The sequence below is a fragment of the Tursiops truncatus genome, chromosome 9 (assembly GCF_011762595.2).
Source record: "Tursiops truncatus isolate mTurTru1 chromosome 9, mTurTru1.mat.Y, whole genome shotgun sequence".
NCBI lineage: Eukaryota > Metazoa > Chordata > Mammalia > Artiodactyla > Delphinidae > Tursiops > Tursiops truncatus.
The window spans coordinates 94,273,600-94,292,240 of NC_047042.1; the positions used below are offsets into that span (position 1 = coordinate 94,273,600).

General features: G+C 37.1%; 1 long non-coding RNA gene across 1 annotated transcript in view; it reads left to right on the forward strand.

Annotated features, from left to right (window-relative positions):
* Positions 1 to 18,641, forward strand: part of LOC109549748 (uncharacterized) — a 339,321-nt gene that overhangs the window by 316,397 nt on the left and 4,283 nt on the right. The window lies entirely within an intron of this gene.

Consider the following 18,641-nt stretch of genomic DNA (forward strand, 5'->3'; position numbering starts at 1 on the left):
CTAAAACACACCACCAGACGTGGACCTGCCCACCAGAAAGACAAGATCCAGCCCCACCAACCAGAACACAGGCACCAGTTTCCTCCACCAGGAAGCCTACACTACCCACTGAACCAAACTTACCAACTGGGGGCAGACAGGAAAAACAACGGAAACGATGAACCTGCAGCCTGCAGAAAGGAGACCCCAAACACAGTAAGTTAAGCAAAATGAGAAGACAGAGAAATAGCAGATGAAGGAGCAAGGTAAAAACCCACCAGACCAAACAAATGAAGAGGACATAGGCAGTCTACCTAAAAAAGAATTCAGAATAATGAAAGTAAAGAGGATCCAAAATCTTGGAAGTAGAATGGAGAAGATACAAGAAACGTTTAACAAGGACCTAGAAGAACTAGAGAGCAAACAAACAATGATGAACAACACAAAAAATGAAATTAAAAATTCTCTAGAAGGAATCAATAGCAGAATAACTAAGGCAGAAGAACGGATAAGTGACCTAGAAGATAAGATAGTGGAAATAACTACAGAAGAGCAGAATAAAGAAAAAAGAATGTAAAGAACTGAGGACAGTCTCAGAGACTTCTGGGATAACATTAAGTGCACCAACATTCGAATTATAGGGGTCCCAGTAGAGGAAGAGAAAAAGAAAGGGACTGAGAAAATATTTGAAGAGATTATAGTTGAACACTTCCCCAATATGGGAAAGGAAATAGTCAAGTCCAGGAATCACAGAGAGTCCCATACAGGATAAATCCAAGAAGAAACACGCCAAGACACATATTAATCAAACTATCAAAAATTAAATACAAAGAAAAAATATTAAAAGCAACAACGGAAAAGCAACAAAAAACATTCAAGGGAATCTCCGTAAGTTTAACAGCTGATCTTTCAGCAGAAACTCTGCAAGCCAGAAGGGAGTGGCAGGACATATTTAAAGTGATGAAAGAGAAAAACCTACAACCAAGATTACTCTACCCAGCAAGGATCTCATTCAGATTCGACAGAGAAATTAAAACCTTTACAGACAAGCAAAAGTTAAGAGAATTCAGCACCACCAAGCCAGCTTTACAACAAATGCTAAAGGAACTTCTCTAGGCAGGAAACAAAAGAAAAGGAAAAGACCTACAATAACAAACCCAAAACAATTAAGAAAATGGTAATAGGAGCATACATATCGATAATTACCTTAAATGTAAATGGATTAAATGCTCCAACCAAAAGACATAGACTGGCTGAATGGATCCCAAAACACGACCTGTGTCTATGCTGTATACAAGAGACCCATTTCAAATCTACGGACACATACAGACTAAAAGTGACGGGTTGGAAAAAGATATTCCATGCAAATGGAAATCAAAAAGAATGCTGGAGTAGCAATTCTCATATCAGACAAAATAGACTTTAAAATAAAAACTATTACAAGAGACAAAGAAGGACACTACATAATGATCAAGGGATCAATCTGAGCAGAAGATAAAACAATTTTAAATATTTTGCACCCAGCATAGGAGCACCTCAATACATAAGGCAAATGCTGACAACCATAAAAGGGGAAATTGACAGTAACACAGTAATAGTAGGGGACTTTAACACCCTGCTCTCACCAATGGACAGATCATCCAAAATGAAAATAAATGAGGAAACACAAGGTTTAAATGATACATTAAATAAGAGGGACTTAAGTGATATTTATAGGCCATCCCATCCAAAAACAACAGAATACACTTTCTTCTCAAGTGCTCATGGAACATTCTCCAGGATAGATCATATCTTGGGTCACAAATCAAGCCTTGGTAAATTTAAGAAAATTGAAATCATATCAAGTATCTTTTCCGACCACAGCGCTAGGAGACTAGACATCAATTAAAGGAAAAATGTAAAAAATACAAACACATGGAGGCTAAACAATACACTATTAAATAACCAAGAGATCACTGAAGAAATAAAAGAGGAAATCAAAAAATACCAAACAAATGACAATGAAAACACAACGACCTGAAACCTATGGGATGCAACAAAAGCAGTTCTAAGAGTAAAGTTTATAACAATTCAATCCTACCTCAAGAAACATCTCAAATAAACCACCTAACCTTACACCTAAAGCAATTAGAGAAAGAACAAAAACACCCCAAAGTTAGCAGATGGAAAGAAATCATAAAGATCATCTCTGAAATAAATGAAAAAGAAATGAAGGAAATGATAGCAAAGATCAAAAACTAAAAGCTGGTTCTTTGAGAAGATAAACACAATTGATAAACAGCCACTCATCAAGAAAAAAGGAAAAGACTCAAATCAATAGAAGTAGAAATGAAAAAGGAGAAGTAACAACTGACCTTGCAGAAATACAAAGGATCATGAGAGATTACTGCAAACACTATATGCCAATAAGATGGACAACCAGGAAGAAATGGACAAATTCTTAGAAAAGCACAACCTTTCCGAGACTGAACCAGGAAGAAATAGCAAATAAGCAGACCAATCACAAGCACTGAAATTGAACCTGTGATTAAAAATCTTCCAACAAACAAAATTCCAGGACCAGATGGCTTCACAGGTGAATTTTATCAAACATTTAGGGAAGAGCTAACACCTATCCTTCTCAAACTCTTCTAAAAAATTGCAGAGGAAGGAACACTCCCAAACTCATTCTATGAGGCCACCATCACCCTGATACCAAAATGAGACAAAGATACTACAAAAAAAGAAAATTATAGAACAATATCACTGATGAATATATGTGCAAAAATCCTCAACAAAATACTAGCAAACAGAATCCAACACCACAGTAAAAGGATCATACACCATGATCAAGTGGGATTTATCCCAGGGATGCAAAAATTCTTCAATATATGTAAATTAATAAATGTGCTAAACCATATTAACAAATTGAAGAATAAAAACCATATGATCATCTTAATAGATGCAGAAAAAGCTTTTGACAAAATTCAACACCCATTTATGATAAAAACTCTCCAGAAAGTGGGCAGAGATGGAACCTACCTCAACATAATAAAGGCCATATATGACAAACCCATAGCAAACAACATTCTCAATGGTGAAAAATGGAAAGCATTTCCTCTAAGATCAGGAAGGAGACAAGGATGTCAACTCTCACCACTATTATTCAACATAGTTTTGGAAGTCCTAGCCACAGCAATCAGAGAAGAAAAAGAAATATAAGGAATACAAATTGGAAAAGAAGAAGTAAAACTGTCACTGTTTGCAGATGACATGATACTATACATAGAGAATCCTAAAGGTGCCACCAGAAAACTACTAGAGCTAATCAATAAATTTGGTAAAGTTGTAGGATACAAAATTAATGCACAGAAATGTCTTGCATTCCTATACACTAATGATGAAAAATCTGAAAGCGCAATTAAGGAAACACTCCCATTTACCACTGCAACAAAAAGAATAAAATACCTAGGAATAAACCTACCTAGGGAGACAAAAGACCTGTATGCAGAAAACTATAAGACATTGATGAAAGAAATTAAAGATGATACCAACAGATGGAGAGATATACCATGTTCTCGGACTGGAAGAATCAATAATGTGAAAATGACTATACTACCCAAAGCAATATACAGATTCAATGCAATCCCTATCAAATTACAAATGGCATTTTTTATGGAACTAGAACAAAAAATCTTAAAATTTATATGGAGACACAAAAGACCCTGAGTAGCCAAAGCAGTCTTGAGGGAAAAAAACGGAGCAGGAGAAATCAGACTCCATGACTTCAGACTATACTACAAATCTACAGTAATCAAGGCAATATGATACTGGCACAAAAACAGAAACATAGAGCAATGAAACAAGATAGAAAGTCCAAAGATAAACCCACGCACCTGTGGTATACCAATATATGACAGAGGAGGCAAGGATATACAATGGAGAAAAGACAGTCTCTTCAATAAATGGTGCTGAGAAAACTGGACAGCTACATGTAAAAGAATAAAATTAGAACAGTCCCTAAGACCATACACAAAAATAAACTCAAAGTGGATTTGAAACCTAAATATAAGACCGGACACTATAAAACTCTTAGAGGAAAACATAGGAAGAACACTCTTTAAAATAAATTACAGCAAGATCTTTTTCGATCCACCTCCTAGAGTAATGGAAATAAAACCAAACATAAACAAATGGGACCTAATGAAGCTTCAAAGCTTTTGCACAGCAAAGGAAACCATAGGTAAGATGTAAAGACAACCCTCAGAATGGGAGAAAATATTTGCAAACGAATCAACGGAAAAAGGATTAATCTCCAAAATATATAAACAACTCATGCAGCTCAATACTAAAGAAACAAACAACCCAATCCAAAAATGGGCAGAAGACCTAAATACACATTCCTCCAAAGAAGACGTACAGGTGGCCAAGAAGCACATGAAAAGCTGCTCAACATCACTAATTATTAGAGAAATGCAAATCAAAACTACAATGAGATATCACCTCATACCAGTTAGAATGGGCATCATCAGAAAATCTACAAACAACAAATGCTGGAGAGGGTGTGGAGAAAAGGGGACCCTCTTGCACTGTTGGTGGGAATGTAAATTGATTCAGCCACTATGGAGAACAGCATGGAGTTTCCCTTAAAAACTAAAAATAGAAGTACCATGTGACCCAGCTATCCCACTACTGGCCATATACCCTGAGAAAACCATAATTCAAAAAGACACTTGCACCCCAGTGTTCATTGCAGCACTGTTTACAATAGCCAGGTCATGGAAGCAACCTAAATGCCCGTCGACAGACGAATGGATAAAGAAGACATGGTACATATATACAATGGAACATTACTCAGTCAAAAAAGGAACAAAATTGGGTCATTTGTAGAGACGTGGATGGATCTAGAGACTGTCATACAGAGTGAAGTAAGTCAGAAAGAGAAAAACAAATATATATTAATGCATATATGTGGAAGCTAGAAAAATGGTACAGATGATTCAGTTTGCAGGGCAGAAATAGAGACACATATGTAGAGAACAAACGTATGGACACCAAGGGGGGAAAGCTGCGGGGTGGTGGGGTGGTGGTGTGATGAACTGGGCGATTGGGATTGACATGTATACACTGATGTGTGTAAAATTGATGACTAATAAGAACCTGTGGTATAAAAAAATAAATAAAATTCAAAAATTAAAACAAAAACAAAAAGCTAATACTAAATTTTCTTTGGTTTATTTGTATGGAAATATGTTAATATAAATATTTCAGACATTACATGAAATTCCTAAATTCCTTATTTGTTCTGGTATAATGTTATAAGTCATAATGCTAGTTATTATTTTAAAATGTATATCTCAGAAATAACTAAATTTCCTTGTCAATTGCATTGTTATGAACTTTCATCAAATCTTTAACCGTGGTCATTTGTAAGTCTTTTGTCATTTACAGATAGTTCTTGGTGTACTCTGATGCTTTTGCAAAAATGTTCCTATAAAAGGGTTTCATCTTCAAGGAATTCATGGAAAAGACTCTGACAAGTACAGGTTTCTGGTAACTGACTATACTGCTGAACTGAATGAAGTAAGCATTTTCAGAACTGGAAAACTGATGAATTCATAAAAGCACTAACAAAAGATCAGGATAAAAAAAATTGCATGGACTGAGTGAACCGATGAGGATGATTATAATTTTTGTGACTTTCTGTTTGAATTTAAAAAAAAGTATGGTACCTGGCACAAAAACAGAAATATAGATCAATGGAACAGGATAGAAAGCCCAGAGGTAAACCCATGCACACATGGACACCTTATATGTGATAAAGGAGGGAAGAATATACAATGGAGAAAAGACAGCCTCTACAATAAGTGGTGCTGGGAAAAGTGGACAGCTACATGTAAAAGAGTGAAATTAGAACACTCACTACACTATACACAAAAAGAAACTCAGAGTGGATAACAGACCTAAACTTAAGGCCAGACGTTATAAAATTCTTAGAGGAAAACATTGGCAGAACACTCTATGACATAAATCACAACAAGATCCTTTTTTTTTTTTTTTTTTTTTGTTTTGGCGTTACGCGGGCCTCTCACTGTTGTGGCCTCTCCTGTTGCAGAGCAACAGGCTCCGGACACACAGGCTCAGCGTCCATGGCTCACGGGCGCAGCCGCTCTGTGGCATCTGAGATCTTCCCGGACCAGGGCACGAACCCGTGTCGCCTGCATCGGCAGGCGGACTCTCAACCACTGCGCCACCAGGGAAGCCCTCTATGTTTAGTTTTTTAAGGAACGTCCATACTGATCTCTATAGTGGCTGTATCAATTTACATTCCCACCAACAGTGCAGGAGTGTTCCCTTTTCTTCACACCCTCTCCAACATTTATTGTTTGTAGATTTTTTGATGATGGCCATTCTGACCTGTGTGAGGTGATACCTCATTGTAGTTTTGATTTGCATTTCTCTAATGATTAGTGATGTTGAGCATCCTTTCATGTGTTTGTTGGCAATCAGTATATCTTCTTTGGAGGAATGTGTATTTAGGTCTTCTGCCCATTTTTGGATTGGGTTGTTTGTTTTTTTGATATTGAGGTGCATGAGCTGCTTGTAAATTTGGGAGATTAATCCTTTGTCAGTTGCTTCAATGCAAATATTTTCTCCCATTCTGAGGATTGTTGTCTTTTCATCTTGTTTATGTTTTCCTTTGCTGTGCAAAACTTTGAAGTTTCATTAAGTCCCATTTGTTTATTTTTTGTTTTTATTTCCATTTCTCTAAGAGATGGGTCAAAAAGGATCTTGCTGTGGTATATGTCGTAGAGTGTTCTGCTTATGTTTTCCTCTTAGAGTTTTATAGTGTCTAGCCTTACATTTAGGCCTTTAATCCATTTTGAGTTTATTTTTGTATACGGTGTTAGGGAGTGTTCTAATTTCATTCTTTTACATGTAGCTGTCCAGTTTTCCCAGCACCACTTATTGAAGAGGCTGTCTTTTCTCCATTGTATATTCTTGCCTCCTTTATCAAAGATAAGGTGACCATATATGCGTGGGTTTACCTCTGGGCTTTCTATGTCGTTCCATTGATCAGTATTTCTGTTTTGTGCCAGTACCATACTGTCTTGATTTGTATTTTGTCTGATATGAGAATTGCTACTCCAGCTTTCTTTTGATTTCCATTTGCATGGAATATCTTTTTCCATCCCCTCACTTTCAGTCTGTATGTGTCCCTAGGTCTGAAATAGGTCTCTTGTAGACAGCATATATATGGGTCTTGTTTTTGTATCCATTCAGTGAGCCTGTGTCTTTTGGTTGGAGCATTTAATCCATTTACATTTAAGGTAATTATCAATATGTATCTTTCTATTACCATTTCCTTAATTGTTTTGGGTTTGTTTTTGTAGGTCTTTTCCTTCTCTTGTGTTTCTGCCTAGAGAAGTTCCTTTAGCATTTGTTGCAAAACTTGTTTGGTGGTGCTGAATTCTCTTAACTTTTGCTTGTCTGTAAATGTTTTAATTTTTCTGTTGATTCTGAATGACATCCTTGCTGGGTAGAGTAATCTTGGTTGTAGGTTTTACCCTTTCATCAGTTTAAATATGTCCTGCCACTCCCTTCTGGCTTGCAGAGTTTCTGCTGAAAGATCAGCTGTTAACCTTATGGGGATTCCCTCGTATGTTATTTGTTGCTTTTTCCTTGCTGCTCTTAAAATTTTTTTCTTTGTATTTAATTTTTGGTAGTTTGATTAATATGTGTCTTGGTATGTTTCTCCTTGGATTTATCCTGTATGGGGCTCTCTGTGCTTACTGGACTTGACTGTTTCCTTTCCCATGTTAGGAAAGTTTTCAACTATAATGTCTTTAAACATTTTCTCAGACCCTTTCTTTTTCTCTTCTTCTTCTGGGATCCCTGTAATTCGAATATTGGTGTGTTTAGTGTTGTCCCAGAGGTTTCTGAGACTGTCCTCGATTCTTTTCATTCTTTTTTCTTTATTCTGCTCTGCAGTAGTTATTTCCCCTCTTTTATCTTCCAGGTCACTTATCCTCTCTTCTGTCTCAGTTATTCTGCTATTGATTCCTTCTAGAGAAGTTTTAATTTCATTTTTTGTGTTGTTCATCATTGTTTGTTTGCTCTTTAGTTCTTCTAGGTCCTTGTTAAATGTTTCTTTATTTTCTCCATTCTTTTTCCAAGATTTTGGATCCTCTTTACTATCATTACTCTGAATTCTTTTTCAGGTAGACTGCCTATTTCCTCTTCATTTGTTAGGTCTGGTGGGTTTTTACCTTGCTCCTTCATCTGCTGCATATGTCTCTGTCTTCTCATTTTGTTTAACTTAACTGTGTTTGGGGTCTCCTTTTTGCAGGCTGCAGGTTCGTAGTTCCTGTTGTTTTTGGTGTCTGCCCCCAGTGGGTGAGGTGGTTCAGTGGATTTTATAAGTTTCCTGATGGAGGGGACTAGTGCCTGTGTTCTGGTTGGTGGGGCTGGATATTGTCTTTCTGGTGGGCAGGGCCACGTCCAGTGGTGTGGTTTGAGGTGTCTGTGAACTTAGTATGATTTTAGGCAGCCTCTCTGCTAATGGGTCTGTTTGTGTTCCTGTCTTGCTAGTTGTTTGGCATGGGGTGTCCAGCGCTGGAGTCTGCTAGCTGTTGGGTAGAGTTGAGTCTTAGCATTTAGACTGAGATCTCAGGGGGAGCTCTTGCTGATTGATATTACGTGGCGCCAGAGCCTCTGAGGTGGGGGTACTCGCCTCTCTCACCTCAGAGGCTCAGGCCTGACACCAGGCCGGAGCACCAAGACCCTGTCAGCCACACAGCTGTGCTCATTTGTTGCTGGGTGCTGCTTCATTACCAGAGAGTTTCTGTTGTGGATTTTTAGCCCTCTTGGTGTCCAGACCTGTCTGAAGGAAGGTCCTAGTGTAACATCCCACTGTGTGAGGCAGATGGCAGGCAGGATATGGCGGCAGTATTCACTTCCTTTTAAAGAAAATATTAGTAAAACAAGTCCATAAAAAATAAAATTAAATTATGATAGTTTTTATTCTGAAAATGCAATAGTTGTTTAACCTTCCAACAATGAAAAACAATTTGTCATATTAACAAATTAAAATATACAATGAAGAAATTGTTTGACAAAATTCAACATCAATTCATAAGACTCTTTGCAACCTAAAGAAGATTTACCTGCCAAATATAAATAAAACAATAACAATAATAAATTAATTTGTTAATATAATTCATAATTAAGATCAAATGTTATAAAATGCTATCATAAACAACAGGACTTAAGTTTGAAATGCTTATAAATAAATCTAACAAAGGATGTTCAAAACTATAAAGAGAGAATTAGAAAAATTTATTGAGGCACTATGGTAACTATGTATACAGACATACAATGTGAGATAAGCCAGGCTCTTGGGTTGAGAGACATAATATTACAAACATTCAGTCTCTTCAAACTGATGAATATATTCAATATAATTCTAATCACTGTCCTACAATACTTCAGAAGAATGTGTGGGTGTCTGCAGAACTTGACAAGCTGATTCTATCAATACAATGTAAAGGGCAAAGTCTAGACCAGGCACCATTAAAAAGGATGAAGTACAAAGTGAGAGGATTTTATAATAAAAATGTATTATAAAGTGTGAATAAGTAAAACAGTGTGGTCTTCATCCAGGGATTGACCAATAAACAAACTGAACAAAATACAAAGCATAGAAGCTGACTCAAGACTTTATAAACTCTTGCTATATGAGACACATGGCATGGAAGATCTTTGGGGAAAGGAAGGGCTTTGCAGAAAAAGGTTCTGGTACAAGTAAGTAACCATGCAGATGCTCAAGCCTAGCACTTTCAAGGCCTAAGCGTCAAAGGCAAACTATAAAGCTTTTAGAAGTTATGAAGGGGAAGGACTTTTAAATTAATGTACAAAATTATTAGCCACCAGAGAAAACATTGATAAATTTGACTAGATTGGAATTAAGACTGTCTATTAATCAACAAAGAGCATAAAAAGACTGAAAAGACAAGACAGAGAATTCTCTTCTACCAGATCTTCTAATTTGTCAGGTCTCAAATGTCACCTCCTCAAAGACCAGCATATTTCAGAGTCCCACTTGTCTGGACTAGGTGAATTTCTGTCATATGTCTCAAGCGTATCTTTTTCCTGGCATTTTTAAGTATCTGAAGTTATCCTCCTTTATTTCTGTTCATACGTTTATTTTCAGTTTACAATTTCTAACATACAAAATCACTGTAAGTATCCACTTTGTCTTCCTCATAGCTGTGTCTGTAGTATCTAGAGCAGAACTAGGCACAGAGAAGGCCCTCAGTAAATCTCTGTTGACAAACTGACCAATAGGCATCCCCACATCTTCTTCTTGAAACCAAGGAGCACACAAGTTAGAGGAGAGACAGATACATTTTTCTTTTCTTTTTTTAAGTCCCATTTTTTAACATGAGGAGACCAAGGAATAGAGAGGTTGCATAACTTACCCAGGTTATTGAGATAACATATGAAAAAGTTGGATCTAAAACATAGGTAATCTAGATCCAGAGCCTGTATTCTTAATGCTATGCTAATTCTATATGCAAGTATAGTTTACACTAAGGATCCAATGATTCTACACAAAACATAGACAGTTCTCTCTTCTGTCCGAAGGAGAAAGAGTTAGCAAAATTACCAAAGGAGAATAAAGGTAAGGCAAGAGTAGAAAGAAAATAAGGTCTTTAATTCCCAGAATAACCTTTAAGAATGGAAGTAGTATGAAGATTTATTTGGGGAGAGCAGTATGGTTGATGAGCCATTTTAGACGTTTTGGTGGGAGAATTTTTCTGACATAACAATATTTAAAATTGACAGAGAAGCAAAGAAAAATTCTTTTTGTATGTATTTCCATTTTTATCGGGAAAGAAAATCTTTTCCAGAATAATTCCTCTCAGCAGATTCTTACTTGCGTTCCATTGGCAAAATTGGGCCACATGGCTCTCTCTAAACCAGTCACTGAAGAAGCAGATGAAATTGAGAGCTTGACTTAGATCAGTTCCCTGTGGCTCAGAGTGAGGCCCCTTTCTTTGATAACTCCACCACCTAATACCTGAAGAAGATCAGTTCTAGGTCAGTAAAGAAGGGGCTAATTGCCATAGGGCAGACAACTGGCAGTATCTGCTAAAAACTTTTAGTTCTGAAGCAAAACTTCTTAAATCTTGAGAAGTGGAAAATTGAAATGTGCTAATTTTCTCATTCTTCAATTTTAGAGATTCAGTTAATACTCTTTCAAAATAAGGCATTATGTTTAAAAACCTAATGGCTACAATCTAAATACAATGAAAAATTATATTTATATCAAGGAGAGTGCATTAAGAATTTAGGCAGTTAAAAAAGGATTCTGCAGTAGATTATTTTTGTTTCATAGTAGGTACTTTTCTTTCTGCTACATTAAAAATACATATATATGTGTATATATATATGTAAATGCATATATATTAAAATAGCATGAAGGGTATGAACCAATTTTTATAAAAATATTTCTCATTATCTGTTTATCCTTTTTTGTTTATATTTCTCTAAAAGCAAAGTGATAATGTAGGATTCCAGTAACCAAATGTGTGGGTGATATGGTTGTAATTTCCTGAATTACTTAATTTATTTTCATATTGGGAAAATATTCCATTTACACACAAAAAAAGTCAAAATACTTTCCTAAAATATCCTGTAATTACATTGTGTTAAGGTATTCATCTATCTGTCCTATTAGCCTGGAATCTGTATGTATTCATGAAGAAATCCCCAGTATATTGAGCTGTTAATCATAATGGGTAGTTCAGGTGATTTGGTATGGGATACTTTCAGATTTTTCCTTAGTATTTTTCAGAATTGCTTTACTTTGTATTATGGAACATATGTCCTTTTTACAACAAAAACACTCCATTTTTTTTCCCCCTAAAAGTGGGTGGAGAGAGAGGATGGTAAAGAACGGTGGAGAATTTAAAGAAAGAAGGTGACATGAATGCAGCTCTCCTGTTTACTCCTAGGATGTGAGTCAGGGGAATGCAGATTTTGACTCTCTGGATCAGTGGCATCCCTTAGTGCGTGTAACCTAAATGGTGCCTGACACATTACTGGTGTATGGTAAACATTTGATAAGGGAGTCAGCACCAAATCTACAACTCCTGAGCAAAGTGCAGTGCAGTGTGTGGTCCTGTTAATCAGCCCAATCAAGGAGAGGCAATCACTGGAGATCCACTGCTGTAAGAAAGAGAAGCAACACCCCCCTTGAAAACCATTCATCCACAGCACGTCAGCAGTGGCAGAAACTTTGAATAGAAAACTCTTTATTAGTCAGTATTTTCTGTTGCCTGATTTTCTAAGCAGGAAGTATGGAGCGATAAAAGGCTCACAGCTGCAAGTAATAAAGGTGATGTTAACCAGTTCCCTACTTTTTCCCTCTGCTTGGATTCTTTGTGCCAATGGCTAGGAGTTTCTACACCTTACAAATGTCCTAGGCCACCTCTGATAATATACCCATCCCTGAGGAGATTCTGTTTTCCTTCTGTCTGGACTGGTTGCTTTCTACCAACTTCATCTGCCTTTATACTGTATTGTACTCCTTAGTATATTTAATCTCGTATCTTTCTCCGTCTTGGTTTACTCCTTTGTTTTGGTGGAGCAATCCTACAATAGCTTCTTCTGGTTAAAAACGTGTGCTGTGGCAGAAGTTATGGTAAAAAGAGTCATCAGCACTTTTAATTTCTCATCATTGCTTATAACATTTATCTTTTTCAAATACCCCATTGAAATTCTATATGCTAAAAGGAGTTAAAAAAAATAAGAAAGAACTCAATCCTGTGTAGGAAGAATTTCTGTCTCAGAGATGGTGAAATATTAAAATGATATTTAGGTGCAGCTGTAGGTATGTATTTAAATGTAGTCTGAAAACTCATTTATCTCTAAATTGACTTTCCTTTAATACATGTCCATCATTAATGATGGAGCCAATTATGCTTTGTAATATTTACTCTTAATAAAATATAAAATATGGATAAATATAAATACTAAATAGACACAAGAAATCTAAGACTTTCCAGAATAAATATTTTGCCTTAGCCAATTCAAAGATTAAAAGCAAAAAAAAAAAAAAAAAATGGAGACAGATGGTGATGACACCTCTTTGTATCCATAAAGCTGTGTTAAATGTCACCATATTGTCTTCATCAAACTAAATAAAATGGTAACTATGCATATGTGAAGGAACATGAACCAGATTATTATCCTTAGCTCTGTCTGGTTGTTGGTGAGTTAAATGTATTTTTCTGTAATAATCTGGCTTTGCTTGTAAAATATAGGAAAGGTGGACAATAAAAATACTAAAATGTAAAAAAAAAAAAATTAAGCACAACCTTGAAGGATGCTGTAAGTGTTTTAGTCAACCAGAGAAGGGAGTCCAATTTCGTTTGCGGTGGTTGAAGAGGCTCCATGAGTGCTTTGAAGGGTTAGTATTATGTTTGATGTCAAATGGGTAATACGAGGATAAAATTGACTTGAAACAAGGAGTAAGCATTTCAGAGTAGGAGTACTGGGGAGCAGTACTTGAATGAAACGAGAGTATATATTGGAGAATAAGGAGGTAAGTGGACTGAGGAGCTGTTGGACACACGACTACTATAAGAAAAGAAATAACCACAGTTTGCCTCCTCTTAAAATATTTATTCTGCTCTCTAATACATTAAATATATCACTTCTGTGTTGAAGTGCTTCTTGCTCCACAGTTTAAGAACTAAGACTCTCTATGAAACTAGGTTAAGATCAAAACTTAGAAAGTTAGAACTGTAAGGACTTTATAATCATCAAACATTATCACTTAGTGCACAAGAAAGAGGACAATAGAGAGAGACAGAGAGATTAAGAGAAAGGTGTACATTTCAATTGTAGGCCTTAACCTGCAATGAAGAAATAAAAACGTAGCTGTGAAATTTAAGAGATGTTTGAAAAGGATGGCAAACCAGAGAAAATTAAGGCGAGATATCTAAACTGCCAAGTCACAAATATTTGAAAGTGAGAAATGTGCAGTGATTATGTGGCAACAACGTTTTCTACATGGGGAGATACCTGTGTCCACAAGATGATGCCTTAACAGGGTCCATAGGGCCCCTCCCATGAAAGATCAATAAATATATCCTCTCCTCTATGAACAGGAGAATTTAGAGAGTAGAGCGACCTTAAGACTGATAAAATAAGTATTGAGAAAAGTTAATTTATGACATGATCTTGAAATTTCTGTTTTCTGTTCCAGGGTCTTACATACTTTAGAGACATCTTGGCCTCACCCAATCAAGCAAAACACACACAAACACACATAAATCCCAAACAAATGCACGTAACAGTTCTCATGGGATACTGAAAGACCAAAATGAATAAACATGGGAAATGCATTCACCTGCTGATAGGAAAGCAGGAAGGACGTTAAATCTCTCTAAGGAGGACATGAGTAGAGGTGATAACACACGGTTCTGTCCCCTGATCATTATTTGTGTCTGTAGGGAGAGGGTTGTGTCCAAATGATAGAAAAAGCCTTCACTTGCAGGAGCAAGTCTATCATAACATTTCTGTGCTGAGAGCTGTGTGTCTGGGCTTCACCTCCCGATGAGGCCCCTGTGGAGGAGAATCAATCCTAGTTCTCCCTCTGTGTGACGTTTCTTCTCAGCCTGAGGCCATGTTGTAGAGGAAAGAAGAGATTCTGCACTCTAAGTTCATTAGTCATGAGAAAGCTTGGCATGTGGAAACAGGAAAGGGAGGGTGAATGAACCACTGGCTTCAGGTATTAGAGACTGAATGTCTTCCCTGTGTCCTGAGCCCATCTTCAGACTTTGGTCCTGAGGGTATTTCTCGGGCCCACTATCTATCCCCGTGGTGTGGCCTTAATGCCTCTGGCCCTCCAGGACCCCTGTCTATGTCCCCTTCTGTGGCATCTCTTGGGTTTGTCATGACTGTCAGAGAAGAGGAATCAGCTATTCATCCATGTAGGACAGGATCTGGCTAAAGGGCTATAAAGAATGTCAGGGGACATTCCCCAAATAAAAAATAAAAAATTGCGAAGGAAGAGGTCAGTGGTTTGCTTGCCCAGTTCTGTTGGTATACAGATTCTCTTTTTGTTCCTTATTTTAGCAGAGAAATATTCAATATTATGATTCTATGACATGCTTCCTTATGATATTAGATCCAGAATTCACTCTCCAATAATGGCTTCCAGTACTTATAATAAATATTTAAACTGTAAGTGGCTTATGTGGGATAACTCATTTAACTTTTCAAATGTCCTCCGAGGTAAGGTTTATCCACCCCAGTTTGCAGCTGCAGGAACTAAAGAATGGAGAGGAACAGAGAGATCACCAACGTAGCCTACAGCAAAGCCAGGATTTGAACCCAGGCGGTCAGGGTCAGAATCCATGTTTGTTTGTTTTTTACACTAAGCTATTCATGAGGATCAGGCTGTGTTGAAGTTACAGATGGAGAGAGTAAATAATATCTGAGTAATTATGAAAACTGGACAACTCTGTGCTTCCTCAGAGCTTTGACTTTGACAGCCCCAGGGCAGTCACTCTGAGAGAGTGATCAGTAGAAACTTTTAATTTGACTCAGTGTGAAATATTCTAAATTGCCCCACTTGCTTTCATAAGATTTACTGCTTTTTCTCACATTGGTATTTTGGCATAGCAGAACTGCCATTTGACTATTAAAACCTGTATTTTCTTCAGTTCTAGGAGTGAGGTTACTTTAAAGGATTCTTCTATTTCTTTAAATTCCTTTTTAAAGTTAATTTTAAAAATCAGCACATGGGCTTCCCTGGTGGCACAGTGGTTGAGTCCGCCTGCCGATGCAGGGGACACGGGTTCGTGTCCCGGTCCGGGAAGATCCCACATGCCGCGGAGCGGCTAGGCCCGTGAGCCATGGCCGCTGAGCCTGCGCGTCCGGAGCCTGTGCTCTGCAACGGGAGAGGCCACAACAGTGAGAGGCCCGCGTACAGCAAAAAAAAATTTAAAAAAAATCAGCACATAAAAATATGAATAGAAATGAGAGTAAAGTGGTGTGTTTTCTATTTAAACTCAAAAATAACTGAAAAGAAGCGAGATAAATGTGAAAGAGTTTACAATACCATAATTTTGTTGCATCTTTAATCCCACTGATTTATGTTCTCTTGGAATTGTGGTCCCTTTAATACAATTAGTAAGAGCTAACATTTATTTAACTCCTACTGTGTACCTGTTTAATGGTATTTATTCTTCACACCAGCCCTTTAGACCCTGCTGTCACTGTTTTCCAGATGAAAACAATGAGGCTCAGAATCAGTGACTCAAGGTCACATGGTTCCCCTGCAGAGTGGAGATGGGAGTGACGGCCTCACCAGCACTGCTGACCCTGCTGCTTTCATCCTATTCAGAGGGATCTTGCTCTTTTCAGTCCTTGCTCATTTTCATGCTATGGAAGAACAGAGCGATGTATTCATGAAACCTTTTGCATCATTCTGTGCACTGAAAGCCTTTTCCTTAAGGTGTAGCAGGGTGGACACTTAAAGGCACCTTCATTTCAGGTATTCTTCTCTTTATCTTATCTGTCACAGGCTTTTTCTCAGGAAAAGAAAATTCTGGCTTCTTGAACTGAGATTTTTAAAATGCAGAAAACCATTCCATATTGAAAGGGAAGAAAATTGCTTTCTTTATTTTACTGTATTTTTTCTATCTTGTCCTCACATACGTCCTCAACAGTAGTCTGTGTAGACAGCTACCATAATAGAACTGTCTCCTCATGACCTTACTACAAACCTGTAAAAAGTGCTCTTGACACCCAGTGTAACATATGGTTTGTCTGGAGTTCACGCCTGATGAAAAATGTTTCACTAAGAAATTTTTTCCCTCCTTATTTATTGCTGCCATTTGAAAATAGTTTTTTTCTAGGCCACTGGTTTCATTCAAAAATATTTTACTAAAAAATGTTATGTGTAAAACTCTGTAATTCCAGATTGTTTGAATTATGAACTTTGATTAGTCAAACAATTCTAATCATATGGGAAAAGGAGGCTAATAACTTGGTACATATATACAATGGAATTTTTTTTTTGTGGTACACGGGCCTCTCACTGTTGTGGCCTCTCCCGTTGTGGAGCACAGGCTCCGGACGCGCAGGCTCAGCAGCCACGGCTCACGGGCCCAGCCGCTCCGTGGCATGTGGGATCCTCCCAGACCGGGGCACGAACCCGCGTCCCCTGCATCGGCAGGCGGACTCTCAACCACTGTGCCACCAGGGAAGCCCTATACAATGGAATATTACTCAGCCATAAAAAGGAACGAAATTGAGTCATTTGTTGAGACGTGGGTGGATCTAGAGACTGTCATACAGAGTGAAGCAAGTCAGAAAGAGAAAAACAAATATCGTATATTAATGCATGTATGTGGAACCTAGAAAAATGGTACAGATGAACTGGTTTGCAGGGCAGAAATTGAGACACAGATGTAGAGAACAAACGTATGGACACCAAGGGGGGAAAACCGCGGTGGGGTGATGATGGTGGTGTGCTGAATTGGGCGATTGGGATTGACATGTATACACTGATGTGTATAAAATGGATGACCAATAAGAACCTGCAGTGTAAACAAACAAACAAAACAACTAATACTAAACTTTCTTTAGGTTATTTGTATGGAAATATGTTAATATAAATGTTTCAGACATTACATGAAATTTCTAAAAATCGTATACATTCTGGTATAATGTTATAAGTCATAATTCTAGTTATTACTTTAAAATGTATATCTCAGAAATAACTAAATTTCCTTGTCAGTTGCATTATTATGAACTTTCATCAAATCTTTAACCGTGGTCATTTGTAAGTCTTTTGTCATTTACAGACAGTTCTGGGTGTACTCTGATGCTTTTGCAAAAATGTTCCTATAAAAGGGTTTCATCTTCAAGGAATTCATGGAAAAGACTCTGACAAGTACGGGTTTCTGGTAACTGACTATACTGCTGAACTGAATGAATAAGCATTTTCAGAACTCTAATGGAAAACTGATGAATTCATAAAAGTGCTAACAAAAGATCAAGATAAAAAAAATTAATTACATGGGACTGAGTGAACTGATGAGGATGATTATAATTTTTGTGACTTTCTGTTTGAATAAAAAAAACATCCCACAAGGACTCAGAGGCAAAAAATATACAAATCAATTTTCACTGCAAAGTAACGGAGCTGTTACAGTGGAGGATTCCTGGACTGAATGTCAATATTATGACACAGTGTGAGTGTGTTTCGTGTGTGGTAATTGCAGTCATTGTTGCTTTTGTTGTGGTCATCCATTTACAGTGCTTGGTGTCAGTCTGTTTATCTCTTGTAAAAATAAAATGTGTGTGTGTGTGAAAAAATAAGAGAAAAAAGGGAAAAATAAATAAAAATTTTAAAACTACATAAAAAAATTGAAGCGCTTAATCTTCAAGTATTTTGGAATTTTCCGGCTTTGTTTTTGTTATTGATTTCCAGTTTGACTTCGCTGCAGTTTGAGAACAGACTTTATATGATTTCTGACGTTTTAAATTTGTTAGAGTGTGTTTTATGGCCCAGAATGTGGTTTGTCTTTGTGTATACTTCACGTGAGCTTGAGACAATGTGTATTCTGCTGTTGTTGAAGCAGTCTGTAGATGTTTGT